This window comes from Calidris pugnax, unplaced genomic scaffold (assembly GCF_001431845.1).
Source record: "Calidris pugnax isolate Ruff unplaced genomic scaffold, ASM143184v1 scaffold56, whole genome shotgun sequence".
Classification (NCBI taxonomy): Eukaryota; Metazoa; Chordata; class Aves; order Charadriiformes; family Scolopacidae; genus Calidris; species Calidris pugnax.
Genome location: NW_015090839.1, coordinates 8,902,977 through 8,920,667, shown reverse-complemented (window position 1 = coordinate 8,920,667; position 17,691 = coordinate 8,902,977). Strand labels below are relative to the sequence as shown.

At 36.3% G+C, this 17,691-nt stretch overlaps 1 long non-coding RNA gene across 1 annotated transcript in view; it reads right to left on the bottom strand.

Moving 5' to 3' along the window:
- LOC106887966 overlaps positions 1–17,691 on the bottom strand; it is a 55,009-nt gene that overhangs the window by 11,564 nt on the left and 25,754 nt on the right. The window contains exon 3 of the long non-coding RNA XR_001412011.1: positions 9,736–9,787. This is a non-coding gene — a long non-coding RNA (uncharacterized LOC106887966). The remainder of the gene's footprint in view (positions 1–9,735; positions 9,788–17,691) is intronic.

Genomic DNA, 17,691 nt, shown 5'->3' with positions numbered 1-17,691 from the left:
TTTTTTTTTTTTTTTTTTTTTAACTTGAAGAAATCAAGAACAATGTTGTAAAGGTTCCTGTGCTGCAGTGCACAGAAAAGGGGTTATTAATGTTTAGACCAGACCATACTCAAACTTGGCTCAAGAGGATTAACGGGGATGTCAGGTTCTTAGCCAAGTCAATCTCCTTCACTGACAAGTTTCTACAAACTTATTCCTAATAATAGCATCACTTTCAGAGGGATTTTGGCCAACAAATGACACCTGATCTATTGCCTTCAGTGCTGCATTTCTAATTTTTCAGACTCAGCCTGTCTTTTATACCTTTTCTACCAATGTGAATCTCTTACATTTTTCATGTGACTACTGTTTGGTCAGTAAATACATGCTCATCCCTGATTTTAGAAATGTTTTTAAGGACTAGACCATAAAGAACTTGGCATCACTTAGGTCTGTGCACTGGATGAATTCTAAGTGTTTCAGTGCTTTAAAAAATGGAATTTCCTATGCAATAGCAAGTAGTATTACTTACAAAATATTGTTGTACAAATATTGCTGGGATATTGTAGTTCCTGTCAAACTAATTCTTAAAAATTACACGTACAGTATTGCATCATGCTTAAAATGAAATTATATGGTATGAAAAGAACAGTTAGATAAGTAAATGTTGAGCTCTGCCTTATGTTGAGCTCACGTCTCTCTGACATTCTTGTTTGGAAATCAAAGTGAAAATTATTTTAAGAACACATGCAATTCTTTAAAGATTTTTATCTTTCTTGTAATTACTGTGAGGATGTTTTAAATGCAGCAAGGATCCAGTTGTAGCATTTTCCAAAGAAACATTATGAGAGTGACAGGGAAAGGGAAACATATTTGACAAGATTTCAAGTAATAGTGGAAAAACACAAACCGTTCTTGATGCACTTCATTTACAGAATTAAAAATAATCAGACTCTGGAAGAACTGATACTGAGCGTCAACCATCTACCCCAAATCTATACCTTTTTTGCAGGGGGAGTTAAATGCTATGGGAAATAACATGCCCTCAGGCAAGGTGGTATGGCAGTTTCTCACACAGGCTGCTGTGCATGTATACCTGAACTTCCGCTCTGTAGCTCTTGAATCAAAAGCTTTATCCCAGAATTGCCTTTGGAGGGCATGGGTTTTGTTGTTTCTTCATAAGAAATAGACCAAATTTGTGCTGAGAAATATCTGCCTCTAACAGGCTTAAAAATGAAGTTGTAGCAGAAGATTTTAAATAATATACAATGCTAGACAAAAAATATAAAAGGAAAAGAAAACAAAAAAGCAATCTTTCTGTAAATCCTAGTGGTTCCCTGGATTTTAATCAAGAATACTCTAAGCTTGGTAGGATTGTGATAGTACTATTAATTGATCATTATTTATCCTGACATAATGATACCAGACAGACTTATGTCTCTCTATAGTTTTTGCTTCACTTACCTCAAAGTATGGCTTTTCAAAGTACTGAAAAGATTATGGAGATGTCTTTTCAATGGTTAAAATTGTGGCACGAATCAAAACAAAACCCTCAACCCTACAGCTCTGTTCGGTTGCTGAGCATCTGTGCCAGCCCAGCTCATCAGTGATGCTTTTGGCCATATTTTGTGGAGGCAAAGCCTTTAAAAAGCTTTTCTTGCACATAGACCTCTATTTTCCACTACTAGTATGACTACTAAAGAAAGCTTCCTCTGTAAGGGGAGTTTGCCTTAAATGAGAGTATAAAAGTTGCTCAAACCTGTTGCTGTTCATTTTACATTTCCTGCATCTCTTAGCCTCTGGTCTTCTGAGCTGAACAGGTCTCCACTTGGACAATTCTTGTGCAATTCAGCGACTAAAGGAAGGCTTTGCAACTTAAGTTTGTAACGGGCAATTTGCAGGTAACATTTTGAAAGGTGAGCATGTGGCAGGCAGGACAGTAGTGACTTGGAGTGAAGAGAGAGTGGCTGGTAGGTGCACAGTGCTGCAGCCGTGCCAGCTGGGCTGGAGGGAGCGTTCAGCTCTGCAAACGGCTGCTGGCTGATGACTGAGAGAGAGGAGCAGAGGAGGAGGTGGGGTTTTGATGATGGTTGATGGGAACTAGCTCTGGTTAAAAAATTTGTAGAATAGGAATAGGAGCTACACTGTATTGAAACAGATTTGTCTCTATTGCTAGACTTGTTATTGCACACTGCAAAGTGATGCTATTCATGAGTACTCATTTTTCTGAATCTGCTGTTCAGTATGCGAAGCATATCAATCAGATGTACCATTGTCAGTTAATTAACATTTGATTGCATTAAACATAGGGTGTTGAAGAGGAGGTTTCTTCTCGGAGAGGGAGAGGTATCTATATGTGGGTTCTTTGGAGGGGGGCATGTGTTCTTAATAATTATCATCAATTGTGAGTAAAGTCAAATTGTAATCTGTGTGTACATATCTCTGTGCCACTTGCTACTTATGGCCACAGTAAGAGAGGAAGACAAAGGCAGTATGTATATCAGCACCGTAGCCATATATCCTGTATGTTGGATTTTCATATGTAGAGCAGCGTCTGGAAATGTAAAGGTCACCATATTAGGTAAGCATGGAAAAGGAAGGGAAGGGAAGGGAAGGGAAGGGAAGGGAAGGGAAGAGCAAAATTTCAGTTATGCCTACAATATGTATCTATAACTATTTGGTAGCATTTTGTAACACAACAGATATGATAGTATTCAAAATAGTGAATGGTTTGGTTAAGACAAAATTATCTGTCTTCTCCCAGCCACATAATACCAAGTAACTCACAGAAATGGATTGGTAGTGAATTTAGACATGATGGAAGGAGATACTGTACTCCTTTGCATGATGTATAATTAATCTGTGGAATTTCATTTCTACAAGAAATTACTGAGTCAAATAGCTTGGTGGGATTGTAAAGGAGTCTTAATGTAGAATAGGCATCTGTGCTAAGATAGCAGGTTAGTTCAAACTAGTGACAGTGGAGAGTAAACTAAATTCTCCATGATGAAAGCTGTCATCCACTGAAAGAACAGGGGAATTTCCTAACTCGATGCAAAAATGGCCAAAGCAAGGTGGCAGATTTCTGCCTTTCTCTGAGACAATCAAAAACAGGCCACTGATGAACACAAGGCACATACAAAAAGCATAGAAATTTCCTGTGTTTCTTTTTTCCTCTCCTCTGTTGAGAATGAAGATGTGTTGTCAGAAACAAATTATTTCAATTACTTGACAAGCTATTGTGCTGCAGCATAAGAAATTATCTCAAATATGATTTTGTGGATAACTGTAACCAGCTTTCCATATGCCATATGTAACATATACATGGTAACCTAGAATGAGTTAACTGTGATAAATTATATTTCAATAAAGAAAACACTCATATTTCAGGCCAGTTGGGTAACAATATTTCAGAAGAATAACCCTTCTTTAATCATATACTTTGATGGAGGAATGCTCATAAGCACATCAGCACAACTCAATTCTTTCCACGAGGGCTGACATCTTAAACTGCTCTACACAATGAATCACCTTGTCAAATAAAGTGCGAAATGGAAAACCTGTTTTCAAACTCATCTGATATAATGACATTTACAACAACTTGTTTGAGGTGATAAACCGACAATAATAATTATATTTCTCTTAGACTTCCATTGTACTTTGAAATTTTTATGCAATCATACACTCTTTTTATTCTTTCTTCTTCAAGAAAATTTTATACCAGAACTTCTGCTTTATGGGTCTTTAAAACAAGCCAGGAGGGAATCTGCATTTTGCATACAACTGGAATTCTGAATTTTAATGTTTTCTTAGAAGAAACTATATAGTTTCAGTTGCAAGCCAACTTCTATATCCTCATCTGAAGATTCAGGTGGTTCTTTTAGAATATCATAAGCATTAAAATTATTTTCTTATGTTTTTTCAATGGCAATCAATAATATTCCTCTTTCCAGATCCTGATCATGACAGTAAACACACTAATGACATATCTCTGAATGTGTTTCTTAAGCTTAGTCAAATTAAAAAGATATGAAGAGAGTTCATGTTAATCTTAGAAATCTACATTCTAACAATTGTATTATATTATATCATATAAAGTTTGTGGAAGGATAAAAAACAAAGCAGTTTCAGCAACACCCTTCCAGTTGCTCTTGCCACTACCAGAACAATGTTCTTGGCTTGCCCTTTCTTACCTCTACAACTGGCATCTCTGAACAGGGGCTGAGATCTCATCAAAAGAGACCTGGAGGGTGAACCCTGGCATCTGAGAACAGGGGCTGAGATTTCATCCAGCTCTTCTAAAATGAAGGTGTGACGTGACATTTTTAGAGGTATTAGAACTGTAGTTATTTAGTATCTGCAACAAACACATATAGATCTGGTGCTGTAGAAGAATGGGCCTCTGGGGAAAAGCTTGACTTTCAGCACTGAGTATGCGTGTTGAGTTGGAAAACAAAGGCTTAAGAACATGGGATAAACTTCCCAGACACTCTGGTGAACAGCAGCTGACAGTCTTTAATATGAAGGCATGAAATGACAGATCAGGTGCTTGGACAATTGATGCTTGATAATTGATGTACATGAGCCAGCACATGGAGAAGAAAGGATTTGGTGAGGCTTCTGCACAACCAAGAAAAACATTTTTCAAGGTAGGTGTGGGCTGCTAACAGAATTATTGTAACAGCTACAGTTATATAATTGAATCCAAGATGTACCCATGAAATATAATCTTCGCAATATTATTTGCTGAAACATCAGTTTAGATAAAAATGTCCTTATCTTATGCTTCATTGCCAATGGGACCTCATAACAAATGTTCAAATGAATATCTCATTTAAGTTATTTTCTCCAATGCTTCTTCTTTTGTGACTATATTGTTAATTTTGCCTTGCACTAAAGAAAGATAACAATTGAGTAGGCTTTAGAAGAGTGACTGTTTGTTATTAAATGGAGAAAACAAACAGCAACCCACCAACACTTCCTCTCTACTCCTACTCAAAAATAGGCACATGAAACATTTCTCATCAACCAAATTTTAAAAAGAAGCAAAATTACATAGTATACAGTTCTTCCATTTATGCCCATCCACATTTAAAATCACGTCTGAAGTCCTTAAATGTAATTTCATGTATTTCATGTTTTACAAAAGTAATTTCACAATGTTAGTGAACAGAAGCCAAGCTGTTCCTACACAAGGATCCATAAATAGTGGTTATGGAAAGGGAGCTCTTACTGTTTCATTTACTAGTAATGCCTGCACCATAAAGCAGGCTACAGACTCTCATTGTCTATTTTGCTTATCAGCAAATTCTGTTCTCAGCATAGAGGATATGATTAGAATGAAAAGGAGAAAAGATCCCTGAGTATTTCTTCCTTTGCAGTGTTTGGAAGTGGAAGCTGGATAGTGAGTTCCTGTGTTCACCAGGGCAAAGCAGTGTATAAATAAACAAATAAATGGTGATACAAGATATAAGCATGGGAAACTGGATGAGACTAGGAAATAGTCACTTAAAAAGCAGTATTGTTATGTTGTAAAAAAATGCCACAGTGGCCCCATAAATAGCCAGCCTTTATGCAAGATAATTTTCCATTACACAGATGGAAACCAGAAGTAACTAATACGAACTCATTAAAGTGCTAATAAAGTGGGATGAATCTGCCTATAGAATCAGAAGCCCAGCACCTATTTGAAGCACGGCAAATGACTAAAAAAAGAATTGCATCAGCTTTCCTTAGCCCAAGTCCTTAAACATTTTAAATACTGTATGTTTTTAAAAGGCATAGTCATTTCCTTGTGCTATAGCAGTTTCTTCCAGGCTATACTTCATCATATCTCAATACTTTTGGTTAAGTAACAATCTGGCATTTTAGACATGATAATCTGTGGTGCTGCCTCTTACTTACAACTTCTATACTGGACGGGGTTTTTCATGATCTCATTCTGGGTATAGAAATCTGTTTTAAGGTCCAGTTAAAAATAGAAGGTTTTAAACTTAATTTATTTCATAGCCAAATCTTTACATTTTACTGTTGTAAATATCTTTGAAAAAAGCAAATAATAGTTGTTTTGAATTTCAATATTGAGTTCTATAACAAACTATACACTTAAAAGGAAATACGAATGCCTGTGTTCTAAGGAAATTCTACCAGATAAATAATACATTAACTAGCTATATTTTTTAAATTGCATTGCAATTTGTGATTATTGCTGCCAACACAAGGTTTTGCAGAATTTAGATCCCTTTCACAATTAAAGTTGCTAAGTGCATAGTGCCATAGCACATGACAAGTTGCCCTTTAGCATTGGCTAATGACAGAGACCCAGCTTATTCATAGCATACCATGTGTCCTAGAATATAAACATGAAAAAAAGTAAGTAATGACAGGAAAAGACCTTTAAATGGATCAGTCAGATAAGTCCACTAGATTAGATGATGGAATGGTGCCTGGATTTGAATTCTTGGCCACTTTTGTGAGACTAAGTTTTAAATATTTTATAAGACAGAAAACTGGAATAGGTATTGCACTATTAATTTGGTTTACAATCTATAAGTTAAGAGTATTTACATAAGACAATGCTTAAAAGCTTAGTTTTTATAAGTGTAAAAACAAAAGCTTTAATGTTTTCATATATTTAGTACACTGTGTATTGCTAGTGCTTGTATATGAACTCTGGGCAGCTGAAAAATTCAGTGATTCTAAACTGTGCACTTACTTTTCCCGTCCCAACCAGTACTGGCCTCTTCGCTCTTACCACAACTAGGCAAGCCCATACTTTCGCAGACAACAGAAAACTCTTATGCCCATGCCTTTTTAAAGGCACAGAAAACTGCACGCAAACACACTGGAGAAAGTGTAAAGAAAAGCGTATCTCAAGAAGGAGGCTAGTATGGGGTCTCCACAGCAAAAGCAGAATTACTGTCTTTGCTCACACTGGAGCAACCTTGTTTCTTAAAATCAAGTCCAATAAGGCCAATATGCAGGTTCTGAGGTTGCCCAGAGGAAAAGGTTTGTGAGACTATAATCTTTGTGGAAAAGTTGTTCCTTGACCTTTTTTGCCACTGTATGTCTACTGCAGCACAGGGAGGTCAAAAGTGCACTAGTTGTTAGCACCAAAGATGAAGCTTAACCAGACACTGAGAGCAATGATTGTCAAACGGCTCCATTTGCAAGACAAGAAGTGTATCCTTAGCAGAGCAAAGGAGATGAAAGAGATTATTTTCCAGGGGTCACATTTGTTCTTCTTTTCTGACCTCTCTCAAGATTGCAAAAGAAACAGTAAGAGTTTTCTATAGCAAAGAGGTGCTACAAAGAACTCGGGACTATGCTTTCCTCATCTCTTCTCTGCCAGTCTTCCATCCACGGTTAAGCTCTGTTCTTTCTTTCCCTTTCACAAGAGGCTAGTGAAAGCATAATAATTAAATAGAGAAATTAAAAAGACAGTTTCAAGTGCTTGTAATTTTACATTTTAAAGCCCTTCGTAGAAGCTGGAAATGAGTCTGGGCTATCATTTGGAGCTTTTGTTTGTTTCTTGTACTCCTTCCCCCTGTTTCTCTCATTAGTACCAGCATGGTGGCAGCACCTAGGAGCCTTAGCAATGGGTATGTGAGGTACTGGACATGTATAAGCTGTTTCTGTCTTGCATTTCCAGCTTCGCACTGCGTTTTATTGACTGTGGCTTGAAAGGAACTTATCTGATTTAATTTCTGGTTCCCAGAAATTAAGTTGCAATGCCATCTTTATTCCCTCCTTTGGTTGGCAGGTCACATTCCGCAAGGGTATAAATACAAAAGCTTGCATGAAAAGAGACTTATTTAATAGGTACTCAGAGTCCTGAAGATACTGAAATGATACTATAGCAATTTAGAGAAGTATCTTAGCTGATTTTAAACTACTTTTTTGATTCCTCTTAGAAGCAGGCAAAACACATCCAAAATCTACTCTGGCTCTAGAATGTTGAGGTTTTGAACGTGAAATAAAAAATAAAATTTTTACCTGTAACTGAAATCTTCAGGTTATCATATATTGATAAGATGAATTATTTGTCATTCAAACTGATACATTTTTTTTTTATAAGTAGTGAGTATGAAACTCATCACTTCTCAACTCTTTGATAAAAGATCAGGATAGTGGATAAATGAAAGGGTTATTACAAAGCACAGTGTGAAGTAGTTACTGATTTTTGTGCTTCTCTACTGTGACCTAAAAATCAAGTTTGACCTAATTTTTCAAGATCAAGGAGGGGGAAAAGAGACATTCTACGCAGAGGTAACTTGGAAATATGTTTCAAGGCAATTGACTAGAAAGATGGAATAAAACTCCCTAAATCACCGCAAAAAAAAAAAAAAAAAAAAAAATATAGATTGAAATTTTTTCAAGTGTGTTTCCCTCTTCTTTAAGAAAAAAAAAAAAAAAAAAAAAAAAAAAAGATATCGATTGAATTTTTGAATACTCACATCTTGACAGAGTAATTAACAAACTAAATGTCACTTGATAAACATCCCCATAATGGGGGGCTCAAATTATGACCAAATACTTCAAAGTTATGCACAATTTTAAAAAAAAATCAGGAAGTCAATAGGATATAAGGCTAAGAGAAGAGAAGAAATTCTGACAGTAATGGGCTACATTGTTTAGCTTCGAATGTTTCATGTACCTTTGCAAAGCTCTCTTTCATAGCAATGGGTTCTGTGACTATTTTTCTTATGACTTTAATGTATGTTTTACTGTCAGTCATCAATGTTTGTTTAACACGTGGAAAAGTTCTATTTAAACATTCCTTCAAGCTACTTGGCTAAACTTGCTATCCATTGGGTGCCTCGGAGGATAAATTATTGAAATCTAAGCAGATTAATACCTCATGCTTATTCCCATGGCTAATGCACAATTTTGCAGTTGGAACAAGAGTTTTAAGCCAAAACTTTAAGCTATGGAAAATTTTGCCTGCCTTATAAAGTAAACAGGTTCAAGTTGCCTTTTCAGTTTGGGAGGAGCTCTTAAGAATCCCTTGATGTGGGAGGGATGGGCTGGTTGCCCCCGTGAGCCTATTGAGCTGCTTTTCAATAACTAAAACTCAAGCAGGGAGCAGGCTGACTCCCTAGTTAAAAGCATAAACTAGGAATGGAGAAGATCTTTGAAGGCACTTCATCTTGTTTTTGAATATCTTCACGTCAGGAAATGCTCTTCTGAAGTGAATAAAACACTATCTTTAATGCAACAAAGCTATCACTACTTTATTCCAATTCCTGGGCTGCTTCAAAACATTGTTTTCCTGATTGTTAGAAACTTTCTCCTAATTTATTTTATTTTCTATGGACAAGAATCTTTATCAACAAGATACTGATGACAGTTATTATATATAAAATATTTTATAGCTAAGACACAATATCTTTCTGTCCTGTTTAATCAAAGAAATTAAATGGATGTTAAGTGTCTTCAGTCTAGGTGCCACATTTCCTTGATTCTATTAGCCCTTGTCCTCTCTAACAATTACACCCTACTTCTTCCTATCAACATTGCTTCCAATTCACGTTAAAAGCTCTTAAGTTTTGGCATTCAATATCAAGGCTGACAAAAGAAGAGACATTTTTCCCTTATCCTAGATAGGTGTCTTCTAAGAAGGTTTAGAATTTCACAGTATCTTAATATCTTAAGACTCCTCTATAAATACTCCCTCATTTCACTTTAAGCAAACAAGGGGAAAAATAACAGAAACAAATCCATTCTTACAAAACCAAGATGTGAATAGAGAAATACCTCTGGAGTACTGCTGTAGGCACTGTTGGTTCCCTCCTCACCCACTGCAGCCCTGAAAGCAAGAAAGAACATGGTGATCTAGTGGAAAACAACTGAATGTAGGTCTCAAAATTTGAGGATCTCAGCCCATATCTGAAGCTTGAAACAAAAGAGCTGTTTTTCAGAAATTCTGATTAGCCCCTTTTTAAATTACATCTTTCAAATTAGGCCAAGTAGATTGAATTTAGGCTTCTAAACCTAAAATACCTAATTTAGGTGCCCATAGTCATTAAATCTGATGATCTGAATGCTTTGTAGCGCTGTCAGAAAACTTTTAAGTATCAAGGGCAATATTAAATATAGCTTTCAACAGAAAAAATGACTTCTGGCCCGGCCTCTCCTGTTCTTTCTCACTCTCTCTTTCTTTTTCTACACTTTTTAACTCAAAGATCATCCTTCATTTTAGCAATGGAGTGTTAAGCAAAACTCAACAAGTAGCTCAACACTACTGTAATACAAACTGACTGTTGTGATATGGACTGTGCTTCCAGCAATGAGCACAAAATACTGTACTTAGTATATTTTTTTTGTCTCTCTTCTCCTAAATCTTCTGCAAAGCACATTTTAAAGAGCAGGCATGACCTGGCTCGTTGTGCGCAGCACCTTTTATAAACTCAGCAGAGCTGTGGAGAACAAGTACAAAAAACATACTTCTGCCTTGACATATCAGAAAGAAACAAGAACACCACAGAGACTGACCTGAGCATTATGGATGTATGTTATGGATCAGAGCCAGGATGCATGTTAGGTTAATTACCTCAGAAATACTTGAGTGACAAATCGCAATGATTAATTTAATAGAAAAAAATATTATGCAAAAAGTAGCAAACCTAATGAAGATCCTACTGCAATTATTTTCTTGTGCTTGCTAAATCTTTCAAGATCCAGATGCTCTTCCAAGAATTAATTGTATAACTTACTATGCTTCTCTGATTTAACTCTTAATTATTTGCTTTGGAGAAAGGAAGTACTCAAGTTGGTTTGAGTTTTTAAGTGCAACAGTAGTTTTTCAAATACAGAGGTTACAATTTACCTTATCTTTTAATTATACATCACTTTCTAGAAAGTAATTAATTCCACAGAAGTCAATATAACTGGTCATTCTGCACCCAGGAGGGTTACTGTTGGAATGACTGGCATGCAATAGGCTAGAACTGAGGTATGTTGCCCAAATAATATAGACTTCCTACAAAGAATTAATGATCTGTTTGGTATCTATTATGATCGATACCTACCAAAGAAAAGATATCCTACAAAAATAAAAGCATAGTGTGATATCAGGAGTGAAATTAATAAGACCTGCTTTTTCTGAAAGATAATAATGTTATATGACTTTGATACAATAACTAATATCCTGATTGTATATAAACAAACTCATTGATTATAACCATTTACATATGACCTATATTTATAAGAAAGGCTAAGAAAACAGAACGTGCATTATCTTCACAGGGACATGTAAAATTCAAATTTCTAACTCATCACTTGATACCAGGTGATGTTGATGCTAAAAACATGCTTGGAGCTAACTTCAATGTTCAAGGTGGTTTGGTTTCAAATTCAGTTGGGGATGAAATTGAAAGATCAGCTTTAAAACCCAGGGAAAAATTGTCATCTTTCATTGCAACTCTAATGCAAAAGGCTGAGGATTTAAACCCAGGTCTTTTGTACAACATTCCCATACAGTTCAATAAGTGTCTTTACTGGTGCAGGACTATGTCTTTGCCCTTGTGAATATTTAATAATTCAACAGGCAGCACTCACAAGGATTTCCCTTCCAAAATCCTTGCAGCCTCGTGGCTATCGCACTAGCCAAACAGTTAAAAATGAAAGTTGAAGTCTCCCTGGGCAGAGTAATTTAAACTCCCCATATTTGGGGAGTGTTCTTATCACAAATATACTGTAGATAGGATGGTATTTTATTTTGGAAGAAAAACAGTGATCATAATACTTGTTGAGTCTTTAGGGGAAAAAACAGTTTCCCAACATATCATAAAGCATCTTCAGTTTAGCAGGATCATATATAAAACACTCCCTCCCTTGTTTTGGGAGGACTTTATTTGAAAGGTATTTCCTCAGTTATGTGGCCAAGCTATTAGCAGAAAATATTACCATTTTTTTCTTCAAAATTATGAATGTATTAGCTGTCATTGTGATTATTATTCCACTGTACCTTTACCAAAATTGACACCTACATATTGTAGCCATATGAGATAAACAATCTTTGGTGGACAGGTAAAACAAATTATGTTTCCTTTTCTAGTAAAGTGGTGGAGGGTTTGTTTTGTTTGGTTTGGTGTGTTGTGGGGTTTTTTAATTAATTACTTGTTCTGAGAATGCTAAGAGAATGGAATATGTCTTTCTGGAATATTCAGGAAACACTATGTACAAGATTTTTAGATTGCTTTGAAATTCCTATTCGGAGCACAAGCTCATATGCAATGGTGTAGTGTCACAGTGTCCAAAAAACCCACTGTAAATGGAATGATCTTGCAGTTTAATGAAACAAGCATAAGTTAATAATCTGATTAGGCCAGTGGCCTGCCTGGATATAAAAGCTTCTCATGGAATTTGTATCTAAATTCCATATTCCCAGTCCTAGAAGAATAATATTTACTTCACTGCAGTTAGACCTCTTTAACAGAAGGGGACATAAAGCACAAAAATTGGCATTGGGGAATGAATGCATGAGCAGTTGTACTGAATCTCTATGAGGTGAGCACTGACAGAACAGCTATAAACAACATTCAGTAATAAGAAGAGAGTTTTACGCTAATGTTTCTTGGCCTGCTTTTGCGGAAGGCTATGTCAACGATCTTAATGGCAGATTTAGTCTCTGCTCCTGTAAATCACTCTGGCTGTAAATAAGAATCTGTCTATGTGGACGTCTTCACTGGATTGGGACCACTAAGTGTTGTATTTTTGCTGGAAAGATTATGAGACACTTCAAACTGTAAATCTGAATACATTTGGATACCAATCAGGCAGCTATAACACCAGCAAAACTCTCTCTGACTTGAAGGGAGTTTTGTCTGTGTAGAGAACAGGATTAGCCCCTCACGTAGTTATTTCCTCAGAGAAAATATTAGTGGAATGAGACATGATGCCTTTCTTCTGAATTTAACATTATTTGCTCAAAATAGTTTTCTCCTACTTTATATTTCCATGTTCATGGAAACTCTTTGCGTTATCACATACCTCTGAAGTCCATTGACTTAAGGATCTTCCTTCTGCCTCTAAACCTACATCATACAGAGCAGACTCTGTCTTCTGATCTATCTTGACAGTATTTCCCGGGTGTATTGATTATGTTATTATTTTATCATTAATGAGAATAACCCACATCAGAGCAACTGTGGCACAACTACTTCTGAGAACTGTGCGTTTACAACACTTTAAGTTCACTTGGTGGGATTCTGTAAAAATAGTGTGTTTATAAATGGCAGCTGCATCTACACTTCCTAACTGATGTCTTACAAAAGGTAATGAAACAAATGAAAAGAACTAGTATCTTCCTTGGCAGTCTCAATCAACAGAGTCCTTTTCTAGACTGAGAAAATTAAAGCCGTGATAGAAAACACCTGGTAAGACAGGTTAACAGCTACTGTATTTGAGAGCCCTGTGTAGACAGAGACTCAGTGGACTCAACTTATACCATAGGAAAGAAGAGTTTTAAACTCCAGCAATAATATTCATTTCATAGATACACGAGAAATTTAGAGTTAATAATCACAGCTTTTATTCAAGTCTAGAAAGAACAGCACAACTGCTGCAGGTTTCCAATCTGAATGGCAGTTCTGCTCTGAAAACAGTCAATTCAGTCAGAGAATTGGACAAGTAGTAATGGGTAAAATTGAAAAACTGCTACTAATTCTGCTGTGTAGATCAAGAGAGGATTTCAGCCTCCAAATTACCTTTCAAAAGTACTACTTTAGCATGAGAACAGAGGATTTAATTCATGTCATGCTTTGAGAAGAGTAGGTAATGGGAAAGCTGTAGAAGTTAGGAAGTAAAAAGTATTGAATGTTTTGAATGTGCACAGGCTTTCTTACACCATGGTGTACGTCTACATGCACCCTCAAAACATAACAATCAAACTAAAAATTACCAGAAAATTTAAATGAGTTGTTGCATGTGCACCAAACTCCAATGGTGGAATATTTCTTCTCGTGTATGCATCAAACACCCATGCTTATCTTACTATATCTACTTACTATATCTACTTACTATATCTTACTATATCCTAGAGCAAAATTAAGTGAAACTAAATGAAAATATTGCTTTATGTGAACAGGATGAAGAATAACTTTCCTGTAATTCCTTCCCTCTTAAAGAGGTTTTCACCTCTGCCAAAAGTGCCTATAACAAATCCCTGCTTGTTTCCTTTCCAAACTTCCTGAAAACCTTAGTTCACAGAAGAAAAGCTATTACTTTGCTCTCTGAGGGGAGGCCCAGAAAAGAATACTTGAACTTTGCATCATCTTGCTGCAACACATGCAATCAATACCTATCATTGCTCCATAAGCTTTACACAGTTTCATCATTTTGTCTGTTCACTCTGTAGTACCATTAGTTCTACAGTGCAATTTTTTTTTCATCAGGAAAAATAATTACATCATGCAAATATTGTTCTTCTGGTGTTAGGCACTTTATATTTCAGGAGCTGGAATTTCAGGAGAAGCAGCGTAAACACCAGCCACAATTATTGAAAGTATTTCCCTGCATTAACATTACTTAAAATAGTCTGTTTTCAAATACTTTGAACAAGAATTTAGACTAACTTGTATTAGATGCCTATCTTTGCATAGCCTAGCAAATTCTATTTGCTGAAGAGTTTTGTAAGAAAAGTAAACTGTAGCTAAAAAAGCCAACACTGACTCTGGTTTAAAATATATATATGTTTATTGATTCCCTTTTGGTTGTTGCAAGAATATTGCGCTCTTGACAGCAAGGGAACTAATAGGATATGCACGGCATATTCTTTCCTGCAATAAATTCTTAGGGATGGGTATTTTGGCAATTATATCTCCAAAAATTACTGTACAGTAGTCTACGTAGACATGTAGACTTATTTCAGCCTTTCTGGTACTTCCCTCATTTTTCTGAAATCTGAGCCAACATGTTGTGAAGAATGCCTTCATCTACATGGGGTCACAGGGGAATTCTGAAAAAATCATGTAAATAGAGTTCTTTCTTTGCCTGTTTCTCTCACAGCTCAAAGAGAAATCTTTGTGTCCTGCACATGTAGCTGAGTCTCTCACATAAATGAGATGGGAAAGTGAGGAAAGCAAGAGGCATGTGGAGAAGTGTGGAGAAGAAGAGACACAAAGGTTACAACTGTTCAGAATTAACGTACACCTTAGGACTTTACCTTTTAACACACCTCTAGGACTTCATTTTTCCTTTGGGTCTCAGATTTACACTGAACTTAGATCCACAGGCATTTTATTACAATAATCAGTACTGCTTCCTCATGAAAACATCAGCAAAAATTTCATACAATACTTTGATAGGCAATTTAGAAATTGAGACATACCATTCCATGTCCTAAACAGGTTTCTAATTAAAGTGCTAGACTAGTTGGCACTTCATCATGCTATAGAGAAGAACCTAAATGGAATCTCAATTAAACCAATTTTACACCAAATCCATCAACTTCCACATTTCAAACAAAACGAGAAATACACGACGAAGACAAAAAGGAAGAATTCCAAAGAATGCTAACATAGGGAATGGAAAATGTGAGGTTGCAATAGTGTAAATAATTTTCCATAATCACTGCCCTATGACAGGCTCTTATTGACATCAAAGTACACCAAATCTGCATTTAGTAGTGCTTATATTACATTGAGGAGTATTTCAGAGACAAGATTTCATGGTTGCATCACTTAACAAAGAGTTGTTTATCTTTAGGGAGACAAATGTAGGATTGGTACCACAGCTTTCTGTGCTCTCACGCATTTCCTGGTCAAAAATTAGCTGCCATATCTTTCTCAGCTGCTGAGCATATTCTTACAGAAGTTCCCTTACAACTTTTATAGCCTCATTTTCTTGTAGATCATTCCTATTTAAGATGATTTATACCTATACTAGCATTTTTGTTTGGATTCAAAACATGCTTTTGAACAGTAGATGACAATGATTTCCTCTCACCAGGCTTTGGTTCTTGTTGCAGGTGGTGTGAGAGCACACAATCTGGATTGCTCTCAGGTAAAACATTTTAAAAATTATGCCCCAACTGTAATGAGCTGTAATGTAGAGGAGCTCTAATGCACAGCTCTGATGTAGAGCACCAGCCTAGAGTTCGTTTGAGAGACTCCTTTTCCCACCCTCCAGGTGGATGTACATTAGAAATGCTGGGTCCCCAGCACCAGCTGCTCTCCTCTACAGATCTGACTTAGGCTGTGTTTACATGATGAAGTGCTGCAGCCAAGAGAAGCAGATTTGAAGAGGAAAACAATTCAAAACAGAGCAAAGAAATTCTGATTTATATGATATTTTGGTGGTTGATTTGACTTTTACTGAAATAATGCCAATCTCCCCACTGATTTGAGAACTGATTCTCTGTGTCTAACGAGCTGTAATTAGAAATAACAAACACTCTCCCTCCCCAAAAACATGCCTGTTGCTCGTTTGAAAGCTCACTCTTCTCAATTTGGTAATTATTCCTGCTATATTTTGTGACTACTTTTGTCCTCAAAGGAGCAGTGCCAAAAATTAAGAGGCTGTATCAGTCTCAGAAGCAAGGTATTCACCAGCTGCTTAATCTGCTTTGTAATTTCAAAAGGACAGTTGTCTTCACCAGTCTGGCAGGTAAGACTCGTGAGGCGAGTTTAGCATTTGAGCTCTTCCCAGAGAGATGAGCACTCAAGACCAGAGTCCTGCTATTCCACACAGTACTGTGTGAACACAAAAAAATTAGCTAGGACTTGTGTCCCAAGCTAGAGCATCTGCTGATGGTAACAGAGTCAGCCAAAACGACTGTCAGAAAATCAGCCATTTTTTCTCACAAAGTTAAATCCCCTCTAAAGAGCACTTTACTCACATTCGTTGGAACTATGTTCTACAATAGGTTATTGACTAATGTTGTTTTCCTGCTTGTTATTTTAATGCATTATATATATACTTTTTTATATCTCCTATGTTAGAAACAAAGAGAGAAAGCAAAAAACCACATTAGGAGGACTAGCCAACCATTTACAACAGGATGCTAGAACCCCTACAATCATGGGTAAAATTTAGACACTGGTTTGTGCTCCATGAGTCCAGAGCTCAAATTCAGTCACTACTGAGGCTGCCCATGTGGCTGATGCTTTTGAATCAGCTTTTAATACTATGAAGAATCTGGTAGAAACTGACTTCTTGCAGTCCTCTGTGCTTTTGCCTTCTTTATTTTGTTTGGGTTTTTTTTATTATTTGTTTTGAGGATCCACAGTAAATCTGTCACTTCGGGTTTTTTTTGACTGAAAGTTATACACCAAGATTCTTGAGTTTATTTCAGTCTGATGAAATAAGCACAGTGAATTTAAAACTAGTAAATCTTACCTGTTGAACATGTTTGGTTGGGTTTTTTTTTTTTTTTTTTTTTTTTTTAAAAAAAATAAACACAAACAAACAAACAAAAAAAAACCCCAAAGCCAAAGATACCACAGTAAACACGCAAACAAACAAAGCTCCGTAACCCAGACCTTCAAAAGGTAATTCTTACATTAACTCTGTGACCAATGCACACTTCCAAGCCCTTTTAAGCCAGCACTTCCTAGCAGTGGAAGAAAACTAATTTATTTTACCAACATTGACTTTGTTGAAATGTTACAACTAATTAGATTGAGCTCAGGTACTTTCAGCCACTTTGTTTCTTCTCTCCAATTTAGGTTTGGTTAAGAAAGGAGTCCCATCTTCAGTGGCAGCTGCCCG